The sequence below is a fragment of the Polistes canadensis genome, unplaced genomic scaffold (genome assembly GCF_001313835.1).
Source record: "Polistes canadensis isolate GaletaPanama2010 unplaced genomic scaffold, ASM131383v1 scaffold_7, whole genome shotgun sequence".
Classification (NCBI taxonomy): domain Eukaryota; kingdom Metazoa; phylum Arthropoda; class Insecta; order Hymenoptera; family Vespidae; genus Polistes; species Polistes canadensis.
The window spans coordinates 894,933-903,719 of record NW_014569554.1 but is presented as its reverse complement, the minus strand read 5'-3'; the positions used below and the strand labels follow the sequence as shown (position 1 = coordinate 903,719).

The 8,787-nt window shown below is 34.7% G+C and overlaps 1 long non-coding RNA gene across 2 annotated transcripts; it reads right to left on the bottom strand.

The window, feature by feature from the left end:
- Positions 1-5,749: 5,749 nt before the first annotated feature.
- On the bottom strand, positions 5,750-7,921 carry LOC106790838. Of its 2 annotated transcripts, none has more exons than XR_001382126.1 (3): positions 7,885-7,921; positions 7,268-7,351; positions 5,750-6,234 (listed from the first exon to the last, which is right to left on the bottom strand). It is a non-coding gene; the product is annotated as an uncharacterized LOC106790838 (long non-coding RNA). The 2 variants fall into 2 exon arrangements; XR_001382125.1 differs by lacking the exon at positions 7,885-7,921 and adding an exon at positions 7,472-7,506.
- Positions 7,922-8,787: the final 866 nt, after the last annotated feature.

Here is an 8,787-nt window from a genome sequence, read left to right as displayed (position 1 = left end):
GAGAAAGAGATATGCAACAGACAGAAACAGAGAAAGAGTGAGAGAGAGAGAGAGAGAGAGAGAGAGAGAGAGAGAGAGAGAGAGAGGGAGAGAGAGCCCATTCGTTCCTTTTCCTCCACCTCCATCACCACCACCACTACCACCTTTCCCACTTCCTCGTTTGTGTCCCATTCACCACGTGGTTAGATTCGGATGCAATAATGAGAAAAAGAAAGAGAGAAAGATAGGGAAAAGAAAATGACAACGTGAGTCATTTCGTATCCATCAAAGAGTCCAAGACCCCCACTTATAGTTTAAACAGGCTCGCCATCTTGTTTATTTTCATATCTCACCACCCCCACTTACTACAAATCGTTTCATTCTCTCTCTCTCTCTTTCTATCTGATCCATGTGCGTTCCATCATCGTAATATATATACATATATACATACTTAACAAATGTATGCATATTAGATATACCTATTATTACTCACACACAGCCATATATATATATATACATATGATGTGTCGTTTGTATAAAAGTGAGAGAGAGGAAAAGAGAGAGAGGCGCGCGCGTGCATCCTTATCGCATGTAAAAGAGAGTGCGCGTCTATGAAGGAAGGAAGCCGAACACGTGACATTTCGAGTATCTCGAATTAAACCGTAAACATCGTAGTAGAGTACTTGGTTGGTTGGTGACGTTGAACTGTGCGTCCACCACGCGGGCATGTTCGTCGTCGTCGTTGTCGTTGTCGTACACCTCGGTCAACGATCCTTGTATTTATTGGATCGTCGTTCGAGCGCGCCTCTGCATTCGCGTTTCCCTCTTTCTTCCTCTTCCTCATTCTATCACTCTCTCTCCCTCTATCTTCGTCTATCTCACTCACTCATTCATTCTTTACACACTATTCAGTCAGAGTGACTGGTGGTATACACCCTCTCTCTCTCTCTCTCTCTCTCTCTCCCTTTCCTTTCGCGTTTCTCCCACTCTAAATCTGTCGGCGTCCTCTTTCTCTCCCTCTTACTCTCTCTCTCTCTCTCTCACACATTCTCTATGCATGCACCTATCTATCTTTCTCTTTCCATCTTTTGACTTCCATGTCGCGAGTTTCTCGTAGGGATATAGGTAAACGTCAGAGTGCGCACGTGCGTGAGAGACCATGTCCTACGTGTCCTCTCTCTCTCTCTCTCTCTCTTTCTCTCTCTATCCTTCTCTTTCTCTTTCTCTCGATCTATCTCTCTTTATCTTTCCAAAAGGGAGGGTGGGTGGGGATGATGCTGATGCAAGGGAACAGGGTGAGAGTTAGGGAGAGAGATAAAGATAGAGATAGAGATAGAGATAGAGAGAGAGAGAGAGAGAGAGAGAGTGGGAAAATCGTGGTAAAAGGGGGGAACAGGACGAGGGATGAGTCGCACGTGCGAGCAAGTATCCTCCATCTTTTTCTTTCTCTCTTTCTGGTCTCTGCACGGACATGTCTATGTGTGTGTGTGTGTATGTACGTATATATTCGCGATTTTACCGAGATCGATGGTAACGTCTTCTTTTTTCTTTCTCTCGTTCATCCCCCTCCCGAACTTTTTATCCTTCCCTCTTTTTAGTAGATGCTGTCTCCGTTACAACTATCCGTCTATCTATCCACGTTCAACAACACCACCCTTTCCCTTCTCGTTTCCCCCACTACTTACACTCCTTGCTTACTCTTTCTCATTTCTTTCTCTCTCTCTCTCTCTCTCTCTCCCTCTCTCTTTCTCTTTCTCTCTCTTTCAAGCTTTCTCTTTCTATTTCTCTTTAACTTCCCCTACTACACCACCACTACTACTACAACTACACTACTACTACTATTACTTCTACTACTACTATTACTACTGCAGCTGGTACTACTGCTGGTACTCTCCTCCTCCTCCTCCACCTCTTCCACCTTTTCTCTTCTTCCTCCCACCAAACCAACATTATAATACTACTACTACTACTACTACTTCTACTACGAGGCTACTCCACTTTCATTCAGACGACTTCTAAAAATAAAGTCCGTGATTCACAATGCATGAATGACAATCATACGGTAAGTAAATACGGCATCGGCCGCGAGTAGTCTCCTTCTCCTTCTCAATCTCTCTCTCACTCTCTCTGTCTTTCTTTCTCTCTCTCTCTCTCTCTCTCTCTCTGTCTTTCTCTTTTTATCTATCTCTTTTTATCTCTCTTTCTCTTTCTACTCAACTCTGTCATTCATAGACCGACCGATTTGTTTACCTTTCTTATGCAGACTATTAACCCTCTTTAACGTTTATATTTTTCATTTTTTCCTTTTCATTATGTTCAACGTTCTATTTGAGTTTCGATTCTGACGATATTGTTCATTCGAGATGAGAGTATATTATAAGCTTCGAGATATTGTTGTTTTAAATAAATGAAATAATTTAATAAATTTGTCCCAATGATCGAGAGAACAGGATTAATTATTAAAGATGAAAGATATTATTTAAATGTATGTGTATATGTTAGAAGTCATATAGTATCTTTTTGAAATGATTTTCAAATGTAAATGAAACGTATGATAAATTTGATTATTTCAATATGATCGAAGTAATAAATTTCAATTGCCAATATTAGAGAGACGTCATGATAGATATTAGTAACTTATCGACAATATTTTCTAATACCTTGATAATCAAACGTATACAATTTCTATTTAATTTTATGATAAATGTTTTAATTTTCATAAAATGAAAAATAAAGTAGATGTTGTGAATTAATTTGGGATAATGAAAATGAATTTGAATTTCCCGCCTTTGTAAAATTACTGGACCGGACCATCTCTCCCTTTTCCCATTTTCTCTCTTTCTCTTTCTCTTTCTCTCGTTTTCGTATATCATCTCTATTTCTCTCTCTCTCTCTCTCTATATATATATATATATATATATATTTCTCTCTCGTTTTCGTATTCCATCTCTTTTTCTCTCTATATTCATTCGAGTATCCGTTCGTTCGTCCTACCCCGCAGAGTTTTTCACTCTCACTCTCGGAATATACGTTTCTCTTGCTTTCTCTTTCGCTCGTAAAAGAACGGAACCTTCGGCCGCCTGTTGCATCGGCCCGTCCACGCTCTCCTGTGTTGCTTTCTATCGGACAGATTTTTCGAAAACACTAGGGACACCTTTGAACTTCTTTCACGTTCTCCCCAAATCAATCGAAATAAATTTTCGTGAATCCTTCTTCAATCCTACGCGAGAAATTTTGATAGAATCTTCGATAGAAAGAAAATAAAAACATTCAAACAAATTCTCTATATTCGTTTAAAATCAACTATTTTTATTGTTTATTTTCTATGACAAACAAATTTTACTTCTATTCAATACGAACGTTTGTTCTCAGATTTCAAGTTAATACATTTTTTTATCGTATTTAGTATAAAATACTTTTCACATTTTCCTGTTATTTTTTTTTTTCTTAAACAACGAATATTTATTTTCTAATCGTAATAATATATTTTTTAATATTATGTCGCGTATTGTTAAGAAATAAATTTGATTAATAAGTATAATCTAACGTGGTAATTTAAAAATTTCCATGAAAAATATTTCAAATGAATTCCTTGGAATAATGTTCGTTCTTCTTAAAAATGGCCGCTGACTCACCTTGAAGTTCTTTTCGAAATCAAATTTTTTGAATTCGTAGCTTAAAGAAGAAACTAATACGAGCCAAAAGAACTTAAGAGAGATTGCCAAGGCTGGAATGAAGAGAAGTAAACGTGACGCACAGCGGACTTACGTGACTAATAAATACGTAATATACGTGGGTATCTTAGAATCTTCAGCTTTAAATGAATAAGAAAGAGAAAGACACGAAAAGAGATAGAAGAAAAACAGAGAGAAAAGAAGAGAGAGAGAGAGAGAGAGAGAGAAATAATATTCCAGGTACAAGGTGGGGCCAAAATTTCTTAGATAATTTAAAAAATTTTAATTAATTCGTTGTTGTTTCAAATTTTTCTTTTAGGCCCCTGACTTAAGCTTATACTCTGGTCTATAATTTTACAAGCTATGATCGTTCTTTTAAACTGTCGACAAAAAGTTTTCAATTTAGAAAGTCAGGGAAAAAAAAATCAATTGATTTTGAAAATGGCAAGAATTATTGGCAGAAACTTTAGGTTTACCCTGTATAATCCTATACGACTACCTGAATTTTCAACTTTTACGAGTTCCCAACGCTCGCGCAATGGAAAGTCAAGATATCGATCTCTCGGAGGTCCCCTTCGCCACATCAGGGCCGTACCTCCTATCACGAATAAAAATGTTCTTTGAAACGGGCATCCAATCATACCTTCATTTTCTCTTTCTTTTTTGTATTACAATTTATCAAGTTTTTTTTTATAATTTATTATTTCATTTCACATCGTTCATCTATAATTTTATTTTTATTAAAAGCATAGCTTATCAATTCATTTATCTATAACTAAATTATTTTCATACAAATGTAAAAGCTATTATTATTATTATTTAAATAAATATTTTGTTATATTATTGAAAATACTTTATATTCGTAAATTTATTTTCTTTAACATACACGTGCTATTTCATTTCAATTAATTCATCTCTAATTTATATGATCATTCAAGCAAATAAATAATTACGAGGATTGATTGAATAGTTTAAAAACCTAATCCATTCGACAAATTTTGAGACAATATAGAAAAATAAACGTTAATTTATGATCGAGAGAAAACAACAAAATTATTTCTTCAAAAGGTTCGAGACCTTTTACTCCGTACGCGTATTATTTTTAAATATTTTTATTCACACACACACACACACACATACACGTGTTTTTAAATAATTAAATTCTTGTTCTTTTTCTTTCGAGAATTTTTTCGTTCCTTTTTCAAATAGCCTGTTTCATGTTAACGAATTAAATTTACTTTGAAAAATGGTTTGAATTTACGTGTTAAAGAGAGAGAGAGAGAGAGAGAGAGAGAGAGAGAGAGAGAGAGAGAGAGAAAGGGATAGATTTTAATTAAAATATCTCGTAGTGTTACATGGATGAGATTTAAAAAGACCCGCCCTGTCGGTTGTCGTCGTCGTCGTCGTCGTCGTCGTCATCGTCGTCATCGTCGTCATCGTTTCTCTTCCGTGGGACTCACTTCACCGCGTGCCATATCATGTGTAACGCGTGTGTAAAGGGTTAAACGGAAACTCACACCCACTCGTTCCTCCGTTCTCCTTTCTACGTCGAGCCGTGTATCAATGGTTCGGAAAATCGCGATGCGGATTATCCGATATTTTGCAGATCAATTTTAAAGGATACTATGAAACTCCATATTGGAAGTGTTTAAATAAAAACAAAGAGGAAAAGGTCAATCATATTTCACAAAATTTAAGAAACAAAAATAATATTATATATCCTGCGAAAAGAGTTAATAATTAATTATTTTTAATTAAAAAGAAAAAAACAGAACTGAATTATATATGAAAAATTTTCAATGAGTTTATAAATCATTTGTTTTCTTTTTTTAAGGTTGATTAATATTTAGAGAATATTAGTATAATTAATTATTATTTGACTCGAGAGATACTTGTAAGAATTTTTTAATAAATAATAATTCTAATATATTACTTTTCTCTTACCTCGAATAAGAGTGTACTATATAATTTTGGAACTAAACGATATGGTATGCTAGAAAATGACAACAATAATTGATGTTACAGTGAAACAAGAACCTAGTAAGATTACGGGTGATCATGTAACTTTTAAATAGCAAATAATTTTAAGTGCCAGATTTTATTGATTGCCATATCCATGCAGTAGAATTTTCTAATCTTGGTTTGGATTATGTTCAATTAAAAAATATACTTTTCCATCAAAAATATACTATGTTTTAATATTAAGATTAAAAAAAATTGTAATCCAATTCCATTTACGTATATCTAAGCTCGACAATATTCTCATCTCTAGGTTTCCTGTATTTTTTCTCGATAGATAGTAAAATGAAACACACTTACGTCGAGTTCATGGAACATACTGTAGATTAACAGCGTAGATACTAGGTGGCGGAAGTACCAACTGTAATTTAGGAATGCCCAGTGGCCTCGTAACGCTTGAGAGCTTCACGGAAATTGGGCCGAGTAAGTTTGAGTATCCCATGACTCGTTGTCATTGTCGTCATCGTCCTCATCGTCGTTGTATTTCAAAAGCAACCAAGGAGAACTGCTGTTAGGTTTCTCTTGTCACTGGGTTGTTCGTTTAACATATCGTTGACCTTTTCTAAAAGCCAAATACATAGAAAAGGTAACGCGTTTCTTTAATCGGTCAGGTTAATAATTCAATTATAATTATTTTATGAAAATATTATACAAATTCACATGAAAATTGTTAGTACCTAAATTAATCAAATATTACGAAGTTAGTTAACAATTTTTAGAGATCTACCCAAAATTCGTAACTCATTTTAAAAATCAATTACTCTTTGTCAATCATTTCGGGGATAATTTGTTTCCCAAAATATACAACTGCAAGCTTGACTCGTCAAATTTCAATTCCATTTACGCGAGAGATTGGATATTCGAGAAGAGGAATCAAAAGAATAATTGTTAAATCAATGTAATTAATTATAAAAAAATGTTTGACCTATTCTTTTGTATGATAATGACTTAAATAAATATAAAGTTGAATAATTACAGATGTAAATTGGATGCACGTGGAAACATAGGAGTATGCATGTGACCGGTCAAGCAATATATTAAACTTGACCGTGCAGAATTTCGGAATGTCATTTGCACTTCGTTCGAAGAAAGATTAAGAAAAGAAGACAGTGAACACTGAACAGTGGGGAACTAGTTGTCTACTTTAGAATGTCCTCGTCGAGTCTCTCTCGTTGTTGGAATTTTGCGGGTTGGTTATTGAAATCTTGTGAAACAAACATAGCCGACAGATTTATCTACAAAATAATGGAACCGGTATGTTTATTAACGTAAAATTCGAGAATCTCTATTTAAATTAACTACAAGTTTTAAGAAAAAAGAACTTTGATAACAAACATACACACATATATCTATATGTACCAAAAATTGCGAAACATTTTCAAAACTCGGTATCTCTACAAAATATTTCTATACAAACTGTGATATTTCTCTAATTACTAACATCAAATATTCAAAAATGAAACTTTTTCTCACACCAACCATACATAAATATATATATATATATATATATATATATTTACGTACACCTAGCTATATATTTCAATTTCACGTGTCACGTAGACGCACACAAACATACATAAACACAGATATCCTACATTCACGGAAGCGTGGCTCCTGAAAAACACATCTAGCGGTTGTTCCAAAGTTATTATCCACGTTTAGTACGGAGGTTCCACGTTCTAAAGGAAAAGAGAGAAATAGGGACTCTTGTGAGAAGTTAGAAAGAGAAGAGAATAGAAGAAAAAGAGAGAGAGAAAGAAAGAAAGAAAAAGTATTACATAGATATAGAAAGTACCAACCCAGTAACTACAGCAACAGCATCTACAGCTACAACTATAGTACAGTTTAGTTACACACTATTTACGCACACACAAATCCATACAAGTAGGTACACATACTAATGCAATAGAATCAAGCACACAAGCCACAGTTAAACCACAGCTCATGTCAGTTACACGCTGCTACTACTACTACTACTACTACTACTACATACACATATATATTATACTAATGCAAAAGAGGAGTAGGCACACAAGCTATGGCGGCAGCCAACTCGATCCGCTCACGACTAAATATATCTCTCTTTCTAGAGCTCCTCAAGGTCACAGCTTGGATTGGCTCACGGTAAAGTCCAAGCTCTTTCTAATATCTCTTTCTTTCTTTCTCGCTCTCTCTCTCTCTGACTTTACGCATTTATCTCTTTTTCACTTACACGTTTAGTGTCCTCGTATGTTTGTTTCTTTACCACGTTGTCGTCGTCGTCGTCGTCATCATCGTCATCGTCTTCTTCATCGTTGTGTTGTTTGTTGTTGTGTTGTGTCGTCGTCGCTTCGTGTGGCCCACATGTCAACTTCTCGACAATGCCATATAGCAGAAAACATTCGAAGCACGTGTTCCTCGCGTTGAAAGCAAAGATATTCGCGGAAGAAAGAACGAGTTCTCAACTTCTATCATTGTCATTCAATTATCCAAATGATCCCTTTTACTATCTTTTCTATTTCTAGATTTCTTTTGCATTTCTTTTTTTTCTTCTTCTTCTTCTTCTTCGTCTTATGTTTCTATTGTTTAGATAAAAATAAAGAAACAGGCTGATGCTGAGGATATTTTTAAAAAATTACTCGCTATAAATCTCAAATTTTTTCAATCCGTCGCGTCGTGATTTTTATAAAATGCGCCAATTTCGAATTAGGTATACACGTATGGTGAAAAATTCCCACAGTTTAAATACGGTGAGAAATGTTTATGATATAGGAACAAAAATGGGGAATGTAAGTGGTATATAAAGTACATGTGTATGCATGTTCTTATGAGTTAGGGATCTTACGTAAACAAATGTTACTTTTTTGTTTAAGAGTTAACGTTCTTTTTTAGTTAATTTGCTTGAAATGGGACGAGCTATCGATCGGCGTTACGTAATATGTATGTAAATATATACGTGATATGAGGAGAAAAGGGGGAGGTGAGAATTAAAAACCGATAACGAGGGTCAATCACTTTGAAAAAGTATTTACTAATTATTACTGAAGGTCCGATTGATTATTTTACTAATTTGAAATATCAATGTTTGAAAAATTATGAATTTGGAAACATTTTATACAAATGTTACAAATTTTAA